The sequence below is a fragment of the Galeopterus variegatus genome, unplaced genomic scaffold (genome assembly GCF_000696425.1).
Source record: "Galeopterus variegatus unplaced genomic scaffold, G_variegatus-3.0.2 Scaffold1617, whole genome shotgun sequence".
NCBI classification, from domain to species: Eukaryota; Metazoa; Chordata; class Mammalia; order Dermoptera; family Cynocephalidae; genus Galeopterus; species Galeopterus variegatus.
Genome location: NW_007727728.1, coordinates 321,804 through 339,512, shown reverse-complemented (window position 1 = coordinate 339,512; position 17,709 = coordinate 321,804). Strand labels below are relative to the sequence as shown.

General features: G+C 49.2%; 1 long non-coding RNA gene across 1 annotated transcript in view; it reads right to left on the bottom strand.

Moving 5' to 3' along the window:
• The window catches only part of LOC103594741, a 21,437-nt gene extending 4,634 nt beyond the window's left edge, over positions 1-16,803 (bottom strand). The window contains exon 1 of the long non-coding RNA XR_550877.1: positions 16,607-16,803. This is a non-coding gene — a long non-coding RNA (uncharacterized LOC103594741). The remainder of the gene's footprint in view (positions 1-16,606) is intronic.
• Between the last annotated feature and the right edge of the window lie 906 nt (positions 16,804-17,709).

Here is a 17,709-nt window from a genome sequence, read left to right as displayed (position 1 = left end):
CGCTACCTGTGAGCCTCTCCCCCATGGCAGGCGCACCCGCGGGCCCCTCGCCCCGGGACTGGAGCGCTGCCCCCACGCCGGCCCGGAGCACACCTCTGAGACCCTCACCTTTGCCTCCTGAACTGAGCACACCTCCCATCCCTGGGGGGACTCCCACCATCTCTCGGCCGGACGGAAGCGTCCCTTCCGATTTGTGAGCCTCTCATTTCTCTCCTTCCACTTGTGAGCCCCCAACTTAGCACTCCTCACAGCGCTGTCTGTGGGTGCATGCCCCGGAGCTGGACCTCCACCGATGAACCCTCGCCCCAGTGAGCAGACCTACGTGCGATCTGAAGCGGCCTCCTCAACGGACTCTACTTTATCAACCTCCTCTCACGTTTTTCCAACACGTTAGAGGTCAGACTCCTGGGCTCATTACTTCCTTATTACCTTCCCTTCGTTCCCCCACAAGTTTGCACCCCACCCCCGCTTACTGTCTGTCCTCACTTTCTTACTGGGAGAAAACTCTCCTTCCATATAGACATACTCCTGGCTGCCCTATTCCAGGACCTAAGGACAGTTCCTGGAGATTTCTGACAAGCAGGACCAGGCTCCTGACTGAAAGGGGAATTAGTGGGCCTTTATGTCTGCCCTATCACCTGGAAAACTTAAGACTTAATGGATTATTATTATTTTTTAACTAAAGCAGGTTTAATTAAAAAGAAAGAAACGTTTCTCTGGGCTTGGTCTACTGGCTGGTGACTTGGGGGAGTGATGTGGGGAGACAGTGGGTGAGTTTGGATCATGGGTTTTTATGTGGGGTGAATGCTCTTGTTAGTCATGAGGCAAATTCATGAAGTAGGATTAGGAAGTGATTTAGCCATAGCTGTGCACATAGTAGGCCCAGACAAATGCCATCATCGGCATCCCAGAGCCAGGCAGAGATGAGATGGGGGGTGCGTATGTGTGCACAAGCTTGTGTGAGTGTATCTGGTCAGTGGGGCTGCCTGCTATTTGGGAAAATTCCCAGCTCCCATGGATAAAGGAGCATTGGCCATTGATTCACTTCTCCAACAAGTACTCACTTAATGTGCCAAGCACTCTGCTAGGAACTGGGGATACATCAGTGAGCAAATGGGCAAAATCTCTGCCTCATGGAGTTTATGGACCAGTGGGGAAGAGACATCCATAAGTGCTCTAGAGCCTTGCATTGTAAGTGCAGTCCATGGGCCTACAATATCACCTGGGAGCTTGTTAGAAATGAAGGATCTCAGGCCCCACTTCAGACCCATTGAATCATCAGATTCAGCATTTTAATAAGATTCTCAGCTGATTAGTATGCATAGTATTCTAGAAGAAAAGCACCGGGCCCAGGCTGAGGGCTGTTTAAAAGGCTAAAGGCTCCCTACTATAAGGAGTGACACCAGCCACAGAACCACACCTCCCTCTCTGAACTTTTGGAGCTGGACACTGCACCACAGGCTATGCCCCCTATCTTACCTCCCCTGCTGGATTTTGCGATGAGGCAGCAGAGACCTGACCTGATTCATGATTGTCCCCAGCACCAAGGACAGGGCAGCTCTGAGCAGAGACTCAGAGGTTGAGGTGTGAGGGACAGAGTTGGCCTTTGACCCTGTCCTACTCTCTGGAGCTGACTCAAATGATAAGCATCAGGCTTTTCCAAACTCCTCTGCCCCAGGGCTTCCAGTCTAGTTGACCCTGAATTAGGGGAAGGGGATCAGTGCGTCTTGAACGCAGGGTGAATGTGATTTGCATGTCGGACGTGCCAATGTGCCTCTCTTGGATACCAGAGTTTGAAGCTCTGGGGTGGTGATGGAAGGTGAGGGAGGACAGTGGGCAGCTCACAGAGGAGAAAGGTGCAGGAAATCTGAGAAGGCTGCGAGGTTCTTTTTAGAGTTAGGGCAGTAAATATGCAGCGTGGTAGGAAATGTCTTGGACAACTCCCCTCCCTCAGCTATTAACCCCTTTGAGCAAGGGTCAGATCTAATTTGCCTGACACATACCAGCCCTCAGTTAACATTGGTTGACCAACTGAACAAATAACTCCCTTGTGTGTAATACTGTGCCCAACTTACTGAGTGGGCAGTACTTTGGCATATTCTTATTCATTCTCACTTGCAATCCTCACAGTGACCTGTGAAAAAGGTGAAAGAGGTGAAAGAGATGGAGGCTATTTCCCCATTCATCAGATAACAAAACTGCCCCTCCCTGGGCCCAGCAGGTAGCTGAAGATCCAACCCTCGGTTCTCTAACAATTAGAGCTCCACAAAGATCAAAATGCAAACTTTCTTTTGCTCCAAATGCTGTTACAGCCCCTCCTAATATAAATTCCTTCCTAATCCAAAAAATTTCCAGGAAAAGGAAGGACTTTTCTCACTCCCCTGAAGCCAGGAAGTGCTTCTTCAGCTCTGAATTCCATTCTTGCCCCTGCTTTGCAAATCTTGGTCCCCAGGATCTTAGAATATTCAGTGGACAAAGTGGTAAATCTCTGTAGAGGAATACTAGGAAGGTCACGGCTGAACTGGAAAATCAGAAAGATTTTATTTAAAAAATGCCTCTTTAATTTCCCTATATTCAATAGCATCAAGGGCTTACTGTGTGCCAGGCCCTGTGCTGGATGATGCAGACAAAACAGGTACAAATAAGAGACTTTCTTACTGGAAGAGAGATCCCTTTCCATATAGTCACACCTGGCTGCCCTACTGCAGGTGCCAAAGACAGTCTGGAAAGCTCTAGGTTATAGAGTGCCCTAAGAATTTTGACACTTTGGTAGATGTTAAAAAAAAAAAAAACTCCAAACAAACAAAACAACAACAAAACCTAATCCAACCCTGTCTTTGAAAAATACCAAGCATTTTTCTTAATCTAGAAGTGAGATTTCAGTATTATTCCCCTCCCTCCTCTCCCCCGTTTCTGGGAGAAAATAATCTGCATGGAAGCTTCAGAAATGTTAAGCAAATACTTCCCCCTTCATTCTTGTAGAAACCTAGAAATCATCTTTAATCTGAAGACACATTTTAATACTTACTATTTATTTTTATTAAATTGAAACAAGCACATAATCTTAAAAGTCTAAAAGCAATCAAGGGCTTATAATGGTGTTTCTCTCCATTTACAGGACCCCTGCTTTGTTCTCTACAAGAATCCACCTTCAATTCATATTTGTTTATTTGGGGATATACTTCCATATTTTCATGCTTATACTCCTCTCTCTTGAAAGAGCAATGATTAACTTCCTATTTATGATAGATAATAATTTATCTCTAAAATCTCCATCTCCTCCCATTCCCACCCAAATTAGCAACTTTTGGTTAAGTCAGTTTTTAGCATACATTATTATTACTATATAAATATTGTTCTCTGATAAGCTACTAGTGTGCTATGATTACAATTCTTTTTTGGATGTAACTTCTGGTTTTTCCTGGAGTTAATAATGTCTTATTTTTTTCATTTGCTCAGCTTCCTTTGTATTATGGCTAAATCTTCATATACCTTCCAATAGTACTGCGGAACAATTTTTCTTGAGGTCAAACTTATTAGGAAGTCTATCATTTCTTTTGATTGTTGTGTTTTTTCCTTTCTGGGGCATTTCTCCTAGAATTCCCCATCCCCCAGCTCCAGTTTGAACTGACAACTCTCCATGTCTGCTGCACAGATGTGGACCTGGAATTTCCCTTCACTGTTCTCCTGGGAATTCCCTCCATCTCTGTCCTGTGTTGGATCTTCTGCTTCCTAGATTCCATATCTTCCTTTCTCTTGGTTTATTCCCTTGTTTCAGTTTAGGCAAATTTTTTGGAAACTTTACACATCTGAAATTAAGATGATTGTTTTAGCATGAGATGCTAAAAATCCACTTTGACAATAAAATAGTTGAGTCAAAGCTGTGTTTTTGTAGACTTTAATGGGTGGTGGGGGAAATCAGAGAATGGGAGATGTTTTTTGAGCTTAGTATGCACTACCTCCGGGGAAGCTGGGAAGGTGGCTCAATGTTGCAGAAATTTTGGCATCAGGATGAAGGCAGGGAAATGGTTGAGAGTTCCTTATAGAAGAGAGCTGAGAGAAGTTCTGGGAGGGGGCTGCTTCCTGACTTAGGAGGACTCGGAACATAGGAAGGGTGGCTTTGGGCCCAGGATGGTGCTGAACTGGTTTGAGGGCCTCCAAGATCTAGCTCGAGAAAGAAGCTAACATTATCTTGGCACATGGAAAATTGGGTACATAGGAAAACGACACCTTTGGCAGGGACACTGGCAAGCATGACAATGGAGAGGCTCCTTCAGGCAACTTTCAGAGCTCTGGGGCTTACCTAGGAAGGCAGGTAATTACCTGGGAAAGAGAAATGAGCAACATGGACAGCCCTCTGCTGCAGTGATTTTGCAAGATACAGGGGGTTAATGTGTGTACTTTTAAAGTAAAAATATTTTGTGGACTTCCATTATTTAATTGGCTTTTTTCGGTGGCTGGCTAGTATGGGGAACTGAATCCTTGACCTTAGTGTTACTAGGCTGTGCTTTAACCAACTGAACTAAACAGCCAGCCCTTGGTTTTGTATTATAATGTCACTTAGTATGTGCAGGTATAAATTCCTAAGGCTTGTATTTCTTATGTAACTGTTAAACAATTTTTTTTTGTAAATTAAATTCAAACAGTGCAATAAAATAAAAATTCAAGTTAATAACATTAGCCAAATGAAAAAGAAGATAGTGTTTTCTGAAACTAAATTACTGGCACCATGAATGTGGTCCTGACTTTTCCATAGCAGATCCTTTGGGTTTGGTGAGCCCTGAGCCATGTGAAAAGGTCATTTCATCCCCTTTTTTTTTTTTTCTTTTTAAATTAACTGCAAACATTCCTTCACGTAGCAGGCCATGCCACCAACTGGTCCAAATGTGGCATTTATTTATAAAATCTATGTTGCTTTTTGCCTCATCTCAGGATTAAAGTAGCACTACTTGATAATGAATGCAAATGAAGACTTTAAATATCAGATCTCTGTGATAAGAAGGTCATCTAGGTGACCCAGAATATGCTTATATGAATGTGTTTGTGATTATTATTGAAATTAAAAACAACGTTCAAAACTTTTCATTAGTTCCTACATGTATAAGAATATATTCTTGGACCATACTTCAAACTAATCAACTAAAAATTTAAAAACACTTAAATAAACAAATAATTCTTTGTTTAGAAGAAAGCTGACATTACAGACTATTTATGAATTAATAAAGATGAGAACAGTACGTATCAAAACCCATAGGATGTAGCCAATCTTGTGCTCAGAGGAAATTTCATAGCCCTATATATACCATGGAGATGGTGTTAGAGGGGGCCTGGGGTGGGGGAGGGAGTCCAGTTAAAAGGCTACTGCAGTATCCAGGCAGGAAAGGATAGTGGCTTGGTGGAGGTGGAGGTGGAGGTGGAGAAAAGTAGATATACAAGGCTACAGAAAGACTCAATCACTGGCTAAAATCCTCCTAAAGCACAGAGGCTACAAACTTTCCTATTTAATTATAGCCTCATGCTGACTCTGAAAGCCTGGGTGTGGTCATTTGGCTGGTAGACACCTCTGATATGGCTTGACTGACTTAAGGAGTAACTAACCTCAATAGACCTATTAGCACAAAGAAACAGAAAACACTATGAGAGATGGTTCCTCCACTGCTTCCATCAGAGGGCACTTAGGCTAGCCGGCTTTACCTGTGAATTCTGTAAAACCTTCAAGAAATCTTTTTTTCTAGTTAATATAAAATGTTCCAGAACACAGAAAAAATAGAAGCCATCCCAATTCTATTTATTTAATTATGTTGTCAAAACCTGATAAAGAAGGGATAGGTGCACAAAATATAGCCTAATCTCACATATGAAAGGAGATGCGAAGTTCCTCAGCAAAATATCAGCAAAGTGAATCCACTAGTGTATTACAAAAAATACACAATCAAGTGCATTCATTCCTGAAAAGTGGCACCATTACAATTATTATAGCTCCCCTTTATAGGAGCTATAGATCATTTTTATAGATGATGAAATTGAGGCTCATAAAGGTTAAGTGACGTACTCAGGTCAGGCAGCAAAGTGGCCGATTTAGGACTTGACTGCAAGTCTCTCGGACTCTGAAGTCATTTTCCTTCCTCTGAGGAAGAGGCAAGTACATAGAAAGCCCCAGGCACCAATAAAATCCCTCAGTTCACCCCAGTATCCTGCTCCCCCACACCCACAGTCCTGATCTTGAAAGGTGCCTTTCCAAGCCCCAAGTGACAGGTCTTCCGTTTCCTCTTTTCTTGTCCCGGGTTTCCACTTCCTCCCAGCTCCTGGCTGCCCTCTCCCTCCCCTTTCCCTGTACTCCAGTCCTCCTTCTTCTCCCCCATCAATTTTGTGGAGACAAAAGCGCCACCTATTGGTCACCTTGTATGCACCTGATTTGAGCAGGAAGTCATGGGCATGAAGCCAGTATCCACAAGATACTATTTTGGGCTGGCGGGGGGCCTCTGGTGGCTGAGAGGCACTCACTCGTTCCATCCAGTGAGGAACCCAATTGCTTGGTGTGGAAGAACACTGGATACAGTTCCCACCTCCTCTGGGAAGCCCTCCCAGATCTTCCATCCTCTAACCCCCTTCCTCTTGGCAGCAGCCCCACTACAGAAGGGCTTAGAATTGGGGTCGGGTGAGTGGTCCTAGGTGCAGAGAATTGAACTACTCTGTAAGAGGGAAATAGAGGAAAGAGTGCTGGGCTGGGGGCAGAAAACCTGAGGTCTAGCTTCAGGTCAAACACTTAGGCAAGTCCTTTCCTTTCTCTGTCCTTCAAAGTAATTCCTAACTCTCCCTAACCGCCTTGATTGTGTCAGGCCCTGTTCTCCTCCCCAGCTGAGGACTCAGATGAATCAGATGCTGTGCTCTGCTCAGGGAAGTCAAATGTTGGTGGATGACAATATAGTGTGCAGAGTGCTTTACACTCTGATGAGGGAGCTGTAAGGTCACCTTGGTCACTCAACAATTTGAGCCTCTACCCTGACCTCAGCCTCAGTCTCCTCTGAAAACAGGGAGTATATGCCCTATCCTCTCTGCCTGGGTGGGGACGGCCTTTGTAACTGCTAAAGCATTGTGATGGTAGTTGAGGATCTTCTATCCTGCCTGACAGGGGGCTTCACAGACAGGGCTTATATCTTCTCTGCTCCACTGTCTTTCTCACTGGGCAGCCTGGCCAGAGCTGGGCACATTGGGCTTTGGCCTGAGCTGCCCCTTGTCTTGGAATCTGGACTTGGGATTTAGGGGTTGAGGAGGAGAATTAGACAAGAGGCCTGTACCCTGCTTGAGGGAGACACAGGCTTCACCCTGGATATCAGTCTGTCTCCAAGTTGTGGAGGGACTAGGGTTTGGTGGGCTTCACAGAGGAAGGCCTCCTAGGGAAGGGTTGGGGTTTTGAAGGAAAGGAGGGGAGGGCCTGCTGCTACAGTTCCTATGAAACCCCCTCTTCTTCCATCCATTCTAATCCCTATCCAGCCTTGCAGCCTGAAAAAATCTGACTACATTCAGAGCAATTTAGGTGGGACCAAGAGAGGGAGGGAGCAAGAGACAGAACAGGAGAGAAAGGCAGAAAATATGGGGTTCTAGCCAGCAGGCTCCCCTACTTCCCAGCCTGATGGGCCGGTGGTCAACACTCACAGTCACCCACTAGGTCTAACTCTCACATCCCCTGCCTTCGACCATCACAGCCACCAATCATAGGAAGTGTTCAGCACACAGTAAAGGTTTTTATTATTCTTATGTTCTACACACTCAGTCTTACTTATTGGAATGATTATATTGTTTCTTTTAAAGTATTTATTTGTTTAATAGGTAATACATTCACTTGGCTTTAAAAGAATAAGAAAGTATTCCATGAAAAGTCTCTCTTCCACTCTTGTTCCCCATTTGCCCTAACAGATAGTCAATTAGTCTTTCATTCATCCTTCTAGATATTTTTGTTGCATATAAATTAATAGATTATTTTCTCCTTAAAAAATACAATTGGAAACATAATGTTTACACTGTTCTATATCTTGATTTTACTTTACACTCAAAAATATATCTTGGAGCTCTTTCCAGATCAATACCGAAAGAATCTCTTTATTCTGTATTACACAGCATACTATTCCTTCTGTGGATGTGCCATTACTTATATAACCAGCCCCCTATTGATGGGCATTTATATTGTTTCCAACCTTTGACATTCCAAACAGTGCTGCAGTGAGATCTTGTACATATGCCATACCATATGTGTGTAGGTATATCTGCAGAAGAAATCTCTAGAAGTGGATTTCCGTGTAGCCTTTGTCAGGACACCAACCTCCTTGTGTGGCCACACTGGCTCTTTCAGCAGCTGCCCCTTTTTATTTCTCAAATAAATGAAGTTCTGTGGTCAGAACTTCATCTTCTCAAACCCCACTGCCCTCTTCCCCAGGCCCTTACCAACAGAGTCTATCACTAGGGCCCCTCACCAGCTGTTTTGGTCTCTGGATCTGGGAAGCCTAGGCACTTGCCACCCCCACCCTAGGCGGGGTCTGTGCCTTGGCTGTCCATCTGCTCAGGGTGATGGCTCCTTCTCCCTACTAGCCCCCCAAACCTGGTCATCAGTGGCAGGTGTAGGGAATTAGATTTTCAGACCTCCACTATTCAGGCTTCCTGCCAAATGCTGCTGTCTCCTCATTGGGTCCCTGATTGTGACTCCTTTCTTCTGACCATAGAATCATATTCTAAAATCTGCTCCTCCACTGCCTTGGATTTCCCATTTCATTGGCTCTAATCCCCCAAATATGAGTGGCCCCAGCTTTGAGGGAGGAAGTGGATGAGAGGAGATCCAACAGGGCCCTTTGCAAGAGGCCTGCCTGTGATTAAGGGGGAGCCAAACGTCATGGCTAGAAGCAAGGCCCCCAGCATCCTGGGAACCTCTGGGTTGGTCCAGACCTGTGAAGTCAGCTCCTGTAGCAGTTGGCACCATTCAGGGCTGACCTGAGGAGGGGAATAAGGAGGATCCTGTTCTGGCAGGCTCTGATGAGGCTGGGTAGGGCAAGGCCATGCAGTAAGGTGATTATTATTGCTGTCATTGGAAATTACTCACCTTTGGAACTATAGATAGGGCATAGTAGTTAAGAGCTCTGATTCTAGAGCCAGATTGTCCAAGACTGGGGATGCACTTCTCAATTGTCAGATGAGGAAAGGCAGGGGCAGCACACCTGAGGTTACACAGAAAGGCAGGGGCAGGGCTGAATGCAGAGCCCAAGCCTCTTGACTCAGGCCCCAATTCCCTGTCCAGTTTCGGGAACAAACCAGCAGGAGGTGCATTCTCCTGGCAGGATGGCGCAGGCATCCTGAGCATGCCAAGGTTGGAGAGGAGGACAAGGAACCTCACTGAGACATCCTGACCCGTGGTTGGCTCCAGCAAGAGTACTAGGTCTCAGGAGTCCCCGTGAGGTGGCAGACTAAGAAATTTCCTGGTTTCAGTTTCCAACCCAGCTATCCGGATACTTTATAAGTGAGGAATTCGAGGCTTAGGAGATTATTTGTCTGAGGCAAATAAGTGATAAGAGCATAATTTGAATCCACCTCTAAGACCTGAACTCTTTCTAATACACCTGGATACCTCTAAGATTCCTACTCAGTGATTACCCAGCCTCTACTCAAGCACTTCCAGTGATGGGGAGCTCACTATCACCAAGGTAAGCTATTGCATCTTTGAGGGACAGCACTTTTGGAATATCCTTGCATGTAGTTACAGAAGTGAGTCTCTTTACAACTTTCCGGCTCTCTTTTGCTCTGGTCTCTCTGTCCCAGTTCAGCCCTGTAGAGATCTGGAGATTGCAGCTGTGCCAACAATTTATTCTCCAGGCTAACAACCCCAGAGCTTTCCTTTGTGTCTATAGGACATTTTGGCATCCCTTCCTGTATTAATTAGGGTTAGGTTCAGTTGTGAGTGACAAACTGTTCCCCTCCCCCCAAATCCCACATCAATGGCTTAAATAAGATTGAAGTTTATTTCCTTTTCATGTAAAAGTCTGTGCAGACAGTTCAGGGTGGTATGCTAATTCACTGGTCTCAGGGACCCAGGATCCTTCTCTTTTGTGACTCTGCTGTTTGTAAAATTCAACTCAACCCAGCTTAGCAAAAGGGGAGATTTCTTCCTTTTCAATGTGTGGAAAGTCTAAGGGTTCTAGTTTCAGGCAGAGCTGGATCCAGGGATTCAAACACTTATTAAGACTCTGTCTCTTTCTTTAGGCTGTTTCCCTGTATGTGTGGGCTCCAATGTCAAACAGTACCCTCCAGATGGCAGGAAGGATGGCTTCTGGCAGCTAAGCCTGTACCTTGTCTTCTGATCCAAAAGGGACACACTCCTCCCAGAGTGCCAGAGAACATATATCCTAGAGTCCCAGAGTGTATATATCTCTAAGTCCCAGAGTCCATATATCAAATCATGTAGGAGTGATTGACTCACTTAGGTCACTTACTACTGCTGAACAAATCACTGGGCCTTGGACTTACAATGCTAAGTTTGGGGATAAGCATGAGGGGAACAGAAATTGGACAGCCCCATCAGGACCACATGGAACACAGGAGGAATGGTTCTCTTCAACAGAGATTTGGGATACCCTAAAACTGTAAACATGTTCAGCTCATCACATGAGGATATTGAGTTTTGTCTTAGACACAATGGGAAGCCCCTAGATGTTGGCAGGGCTCAGTCTGGCAGCTGGTTTGACTTGTCACAACCATTTTAAAAGGGGAAAACTGAGGGCAGAGAGCATGACAGAGAAACCCAATGACTGCTGGGGCCAGGGACCATGAACAAAGTCTATTTGATAGGGAGACATATTCTTCTCCCCTCAGGGACAGGGACTGGTGGGGAGAAACAACCTCTGTTCTCAAAGAACAGATACTTCTATTGATGATGTAAGCTAGCTCTCTGGGGAGTCCCAGACAGGGGAGAGATATGTCACACCATTCATTCATTCATGTATCCACATATCTAACATTAACTGTGCACCTACTGTGCAGGCTTTGTGCTTAGCAGGATCTAGAGTGATTAATAACGATGATGGGAAACATTTACTGAGTGCTTTTAAAGTTTCAGGCACTGGGCTAAGTGCTTTATATGCATTATATCACTTAATCCTCACAACAACCCAACGAGGTAGGTACAATTATTATCCCCATTTTGTAGAGAAGGAAAGATGAGGATGAAAACAAAATAACCCCGGTTCTCAAGGAACTCACAGTCCACAGGGGGCAACAGACTGGAAAGCAAATCATGACAACAGAGGGAGCTAAAGTGCCTTGGGCACACAGAGGTGAAAGCCCCTCACAGTCTGGTGAGTGTGGGGTGTTGGGGTATTGTTGGGGAAAGCATCTCATAAAGCTTGACATTTGAAGAAGTGAGCCACGTGCAAAGGTGAAGAGGTGTGAAAGAGCAAGGCAGATGTGAGTGGAGTGCATGTGTTGCATGTGAGGCTGGACAAGCAGGCAGGGGCCAGGCTGCCAGGTATCCTATATACAAGCAATCTATACCCAGAAAGTGAAGCAGCCCTGAGAAGGCCTCAGGCTGCTGGGCAGGTATCTCTGGAGCCTCATGCAAATTACATGTAAACCACCCTCCCAGTTTCTCCCTTACCTCTACAATTGCAAGCGCCAGAAGGCCTCCTCCTGTTGATCAGCAGTACCCTCAGGGTGTGTAACAGCAGGAAAGGTTTCTTAGCCCCTCCCCCCTTGGGGGGTGGATAGGAGAGGGTGGCTTTTGCCTGAGTTGAGTCTGTTCCCAGCCTCCAGCCTTGCCCACCTATTGATGGGCAACATTCAGCCAACCTCTGAATTTGGAGACCTTCAAAATAGCTTGATCTGGGCTGGGGTAGGGGAAAGAAGGGTCTGACTTCCCAGCACCATCCTGGAGCAGTGACCATCCTTCTAGTTCCCTCCAGCATTTCCTTTCTCCTATGCCAAAACTCCCCCATTCAAGCCTCTCCCATCAAAATAAGTACTCCCCCAAGTTAGCTGCTCCCAGACCAGGAAAGATGGAGAGGGCCCTGGGCTGGGAAACGGGATATAAGGTTCTAGTTCCACCTCTGCTACCAATTTGCTATCTGACCTTGGGCAAGTCAGCCCTTTCTCTGGGTCAGTTTACCCATTTGAGAAATGAGCTTTAAAAAATCTACCAATTTGGGGCCGGCCCCGTGGCTCACTCGGGAGAGTGCGGCTGTGGTAGCGCGGCAGGCCGCAGGTTCGGATCCTATGTAGGGATGGCCGGTGCGCTCAGTGGCTGAGCGTGGTGCAGACCGCACCGTGCTGAGGGTTGCAATCCCCTTATCAGTCAAAAACAAAAACAAAACAAATCTACCAATTTGGGGATAAATGACGTCACTGGGGGGCGGGGGGTCAGCAGTACACCCAACATGGCAATGAACGCAAGGGGTGGAGTGGATTAACGTCGCTTGGGAGAAGCGCGGGGTGGGGAACAGGTCCGTTGTGCACTGCGGTGTGCACTGGGGCCGAGGGTGCAGGCGTTAGGTCCTGAGGAGCTCAGAGCAGGAAAAGGTGGGTTGGGCTCCCAAGAAGGCTTCTTTCTAGAGAAGGCAGGATTTGAGCAGGGATTTGAAGCATGGGTACAGGTTGGGAAAGGAGCAGAGTGGAGTCCGGAGACTGTGAGTCTTTGAATGACTTGCCAAAGAGGTAAAATTGGGGTGGGATGAGGAAAAGGTGCTTTGGTCTCAGACCTTGTCATCCAGTTCCTGACTCTTTGCGTGGATGCGAGGCTCCTCCAGAGGTCGCTGTTCCCCAGGAATCCATCACGAGCGTCCCCACGGTGAGACCAGGACTCCCGCTGGTCCTCTTGCTCTGCTTTTACGAGGCTGATGCGGCTCCGCATCCGCCCCAGAGGACGCAGGACCCAGCAATATTTCCCCGCCCACGCGGGGACTTACGGCCTCATCAGTTACCCTGTCTCGGACTCAGAAAGGTTAAACGCGATGGCCTGTGTGTGCGCACGGCACTGCCGGGACCGGGTCGTACGGTTATGTGCTCTCCCTCCTGTCTTGTCCCAACACAGGTCCCCGGAAGAGAGTCCCCTTCCCGAGGTGCCACTGCTCTAGCAGGCAGCATATAAGGGAGGAAGGAGGCCGCTGCTCCAGCCTTCCTGGCTGTCCCGTAGCGCGATCTTTGTAGGCACTCCTCCTCTCCCCGCCACAGTCACAGACCCCTACCCAGGCGCGCACCCTCGCACATAATCGTCCTCTGCCGGGGTCTCGCTGCTGGTCAGGAGCGGGTCTGCAGTTCCCGCCAGATCGCGCCACTTCGGGATCTGGGGTAAAGCTGTGGGCCTGGATGGCGAGCCTTCCGGGCAGTCCCGGGTCATTCCGGCTTTAAGGGCACAGAGCGTGAAGTCTGGACGGGGGGGATGCAGGACAGGCGCCCGTCGCTCAGGGGCGTACCCGGCCACGGAGAGCCACTGTCGCTCGGACGCCAGAGAAAAATAGCCTCGGACCCGGGGACCGAGGAACCCACAGAGCGCACCCTGAGGCCCCCTCAACACACCTGGAAGCGTCCCCCATTGCCCCGGCCCCAGCCGCATCTCTGCTCTCAAACATGTGGAGCCTGCCCTACCGCGGTCGCCGCGTACTGCGCGCCTCTGCCGAGCCGGCGCCGTGTCACCTTCTCCTGAGCCCGCAACCCTCTTCCCACGAACGGGAGTCGACAGGCTCCACAGCTCGCTCTGCTCTCAACCGCCGCGCACTGCTCGGGGCGCAGGGTCCTCAAGCGAGCCCCCCACCACGTAGTCCGGGGAGGGGGGCATGGATGAGGCCCAGAGGGGACCTTGGCCAGGCGTAATGGAAGGAGAGGAGGATGGAAAATTCCTGCTCTCGAACTTCGCCGCGCTGAGGGGGCATAGGGGTCGGCCGGTGGGCCGCGGGGGTGGAGGAGCCTACTCTGGAGCCCCTGATCTTTCTGTGCACGGGGAGCCCTGTCGTCAGGGAGGTCCCCTGCGGGTCACACGATCTGGAGTCTCATGCCTCCCACCAGGCCAAAGGAGCCGATCGGTCCTGAGCAGACGAAGACCCAGGTGGAGAAAGGGTTCGAGAGATGTACCAGCTGAGGCCAAACAACTGCCTCATTCCAGAGCCGCGGCCCCGTGGGGAGTGGGAAAGAGGGGGCTAGCGCCGGCCTCGCCGCTGATTTCCCCGAGGCTGACCCATTTTGTGCACAAAATTAGAGAAGCTGCGGGAGTGGTGCCCCCCGGCCAGCTCAGGCCTCCCTTTGCAGCGCGGCTGCAACAAGGGGCAGTCCCGGGCGCTCGCCGAGCTCTGACTCTTGTAAGGCCGCGTGCGATTGCTCTGCGCCGCGTCTTGGGACAAATTCTGCATCTAGCCAGTGCCGCTCTCCACCAGTTTCGCGATTGACAATTATTTTCGCACAATCGCCAGGGCTCTCCTTTCCCCGAGCTGAGGAGAACAGCATGTCTACAGGGACCACGAAAGGTGAGGGAGAGACGGCATGGACGCCACCGATAGCAACACATACTTCGCAATAACACTCAACAACTTCTCCCATGTTATCCGAACATTTTGGTGTGGAAAGCTCCGAACAGGCATCCCCTGGTATATCTCCCCCCTCCCCCCGCCCCGCGCTTCCTCTCAATTGCTCTGGGCTGCTGGAGGGAGGTGGCCAGGCAGTGAGGCGGTTAAGAGGTTGGGCACCTCCAGAGACATTGTAACCAAGAGCCGCAGAGCCTGTATGTAGCCTCCCTTTTCCTGGAGGCTGCTGCAGGCATGAGTGCTGGAACCTAGGTTTTCACAGGGGCAGCGACAGACTCAGAAGGGGCCCGAAGACATCCACGAGGCTGAACCTGCAGGCTGGAAAGGCAGAGGCCAGAGGAGAAGCCAAGGAAGCCAAACCAGGTTGCCCTTCTTCCAGCCTCCAGTGCACCTACTCCTAGCACTGTTTAAAACAAATGGGGCTAGAGCTTTGGAAGGGATGAGAGGCTACCAGAAGCCCCTTCCCCAGGCAAGAATGGAGCTCAGTGAGGGAAGCAGAACTATTTGAGTAAATAGATGAGGTCTGAGCTGGGAGCCTGGATACCTGGGTCCACCCCAACCTATGGCCCCTCAAAAGTCTGGCAAGTAACATGATCTCCTGGGCCTCGGTTTCCTCTTCTGTAAAAGTGTGTGTGAAGGGTCTGGATGGTTCTTTAAGATAGTGCTATGCCCTGCAGAACAGAGGCTGGGGGTTATGTATTCCCTTTCCCCAATGTGGGTCTCTGTAGCAGCGAATGTGCAGCCAGGCCAGGCAGAGGCAGGGGCTGGCAGCTGCAGCTGCTTGGTAGATTGTCTTGCCTGGAGCATTAGAACCAGGACATTTGGGCAGCAAATGTCTAGAACCCCAGTCTAACCTCTGGGCAGGGAACTGGAGACTGGGGAATCAAGAGAGTACTGGCAAGGAAGACAGCTGCTGGTTCCCATTTACCCTTTTAGAAATAAAGACATTCACAAGGTGAAATGGAGTTGGGTGATTCCAATACTGTTTTTCTCTCCATTTATTTAGACACTAGCAGAGCTGCACTGGGTTGGAGTTGGTGTGTAGTCAATGGTGTGGGGTATCTGTGAGTGGGGTGCTAGGAGTGTGTGAGATCTCCAGATAGTAAAGAGCAAGCTTGAGGTATGTGTAGGGTTGCTAGATAAAATTAACATGCTAAATCTAGCAACCATAGGTTTTTGAGTTTCCCTGGACTCATGCAAGAAACTTCTCTCCAAAATCTTTTTTTTTTTCTGGAGGTCTCTGTCACCCAGGAAATTCCAATTCCAGGGCCACTGGTCCCTGTCCAATTTGCTGTCTATAATTTGAGGACTGGACCTCTTCTCTTTTTTGCAAGAACGGTCTGTTTAAGCAGACCCTGCACCTTAAGTGGATCCCCTTGGTAAGAGGGGGCCAAGAAGACTTGCTCTCACAGGATATGAGCAGCCAGACCTGCCTTCCACCCTCTTCTGCTCTTAGCTTGGGAGGATGAAGAACTCTATTGTGAGGACTCCGGGACAAGGGTTGCATTTTAGGAGCATGGGTGAGTTCTTTCCCCCATCTTTGGGCCTCTGTAACCTCTCCCATCTTTGGAATGGGAGAGTGGGATTAACACTAGACTATTCCATAGACTGGATGAAAGAGAGAATTCATTTACTCTCACATCTACCCTGCCGAGATACAACCCATTGGGGCTGCAAATTCTCTCCTACTCTGCTCACAGTACCTGTGGGACCTAATTCAGTCCAGTGACTGGAGATCCAGGTGGGAGACTAAACCCTTTCTCTTTCAGAGAACAGGGCCCCAAGGATCCCCAAAGTGCTCTCAATATCCTCTTCATAAACAGCCTAGAATATGGCTACTCTTACATAGTTATCATGAGGTAGGAGGGTTTTTTTTTTTTTTTTTTTTTAACCTCATTTTTATAGAGGAAATGGATGCACAACGAGTTTAAGAAACTTGCCCAAGGTGACAGAGGGGTCAATAGTGGAGCCAGGATTGGAATCCCAGCAGCCTGACTCTAGGGTCCCTGCTCTTAACTGCTATGCGGGCTAAGAAACTGAGGCTCGGAAGGGGAAGTTACCTAATGAGGGTCACAGCCTCGGGACAGAAGAGCACAGCTGGATCTCTGGACTCGCATACCCGAGCTTTGGCCACTGCGCGGCGCTGTCGGGGCAGCAGCCCGGTCATCCATTCAGTTCTCGCTCATGTCCAGCGCCCTTCTCCCCTTCCACGCTCCAGAGGTTCAAATGGGCCAGTTTGAGCTGGAGCTACTCGCTTCGGGGTCCTGGAGGGAGGCGAGGGGAGAAAGAGTCCGAAAAGGATGGGCAGAAACCCGGCTGGCGAGAAAGAGAGCACAGGACCAACTTTATGTGCACAAGACCCCGAGAGATAAAAGCAACACCAGCTGGGGCTGAGGTCGGGGTTCACTGAGGGAGGTCTCCGTGGGGGTCCTGCTGCCTGTCTGCAGGGTCTACAAATCCGGCGGCCAAAAAGGCTGGAGGCTGGGGCCTGGGAAGGGGGGTGGAGCTCAGCCCTCAGTGCGACTACGGGTGGGGGAGAAGGGGAAATTGAGCGAGGATTCCCAGACCCACAGACACCCGTACAATTGCAGAGTTCCCATAGGAAACGGAGACAGATTCACAGAGGGTGAGAGAGACAGTCACAGAGACTAAGACCAACGGATACTAAGACAAAAAGGCAAACTCCCAGGTTGCTCCCCGGGAGTGCGGCCGCAGCGCCGCAGAGAACCTTTGGGGAGGAGACCAGGAGCAGGCGGCGCACTCCCCGGCTCTCCCCCGCGAGGGGATGGGTGGCAGGGCCCCGGCCTTAGTGGGGAGGAGAGGGGCGCAGCCGGAATCTCTCACCTCTCCGATGCCCGAGGTTGCGAGTGACAAGTTTGCTCCAAGCGATCACTCAAGTGCGTCTTTCTCTTGGGCTGGAAGCCACCTGGGCTCCGGCGGGCCCCGTCTCAGGCTCCAGCTCGCGCTCCAAATGCGCTTCAGCCTTGGTGGCCCGGGCGCCGCCTTGGGGAGGTGATGGGTGGGGGCTGTCGTCACTTCTGGCTCCGGCTGGCGCCCGCGCGAGCCTTAACATCCAGAGGCTGAGCGCAATGAAGGCGGAGACTCCAGGGAACAGAGGGTTTGCGGGAGCTGCAAGGAAGACGAGGAACCGCCTCCTGCCACC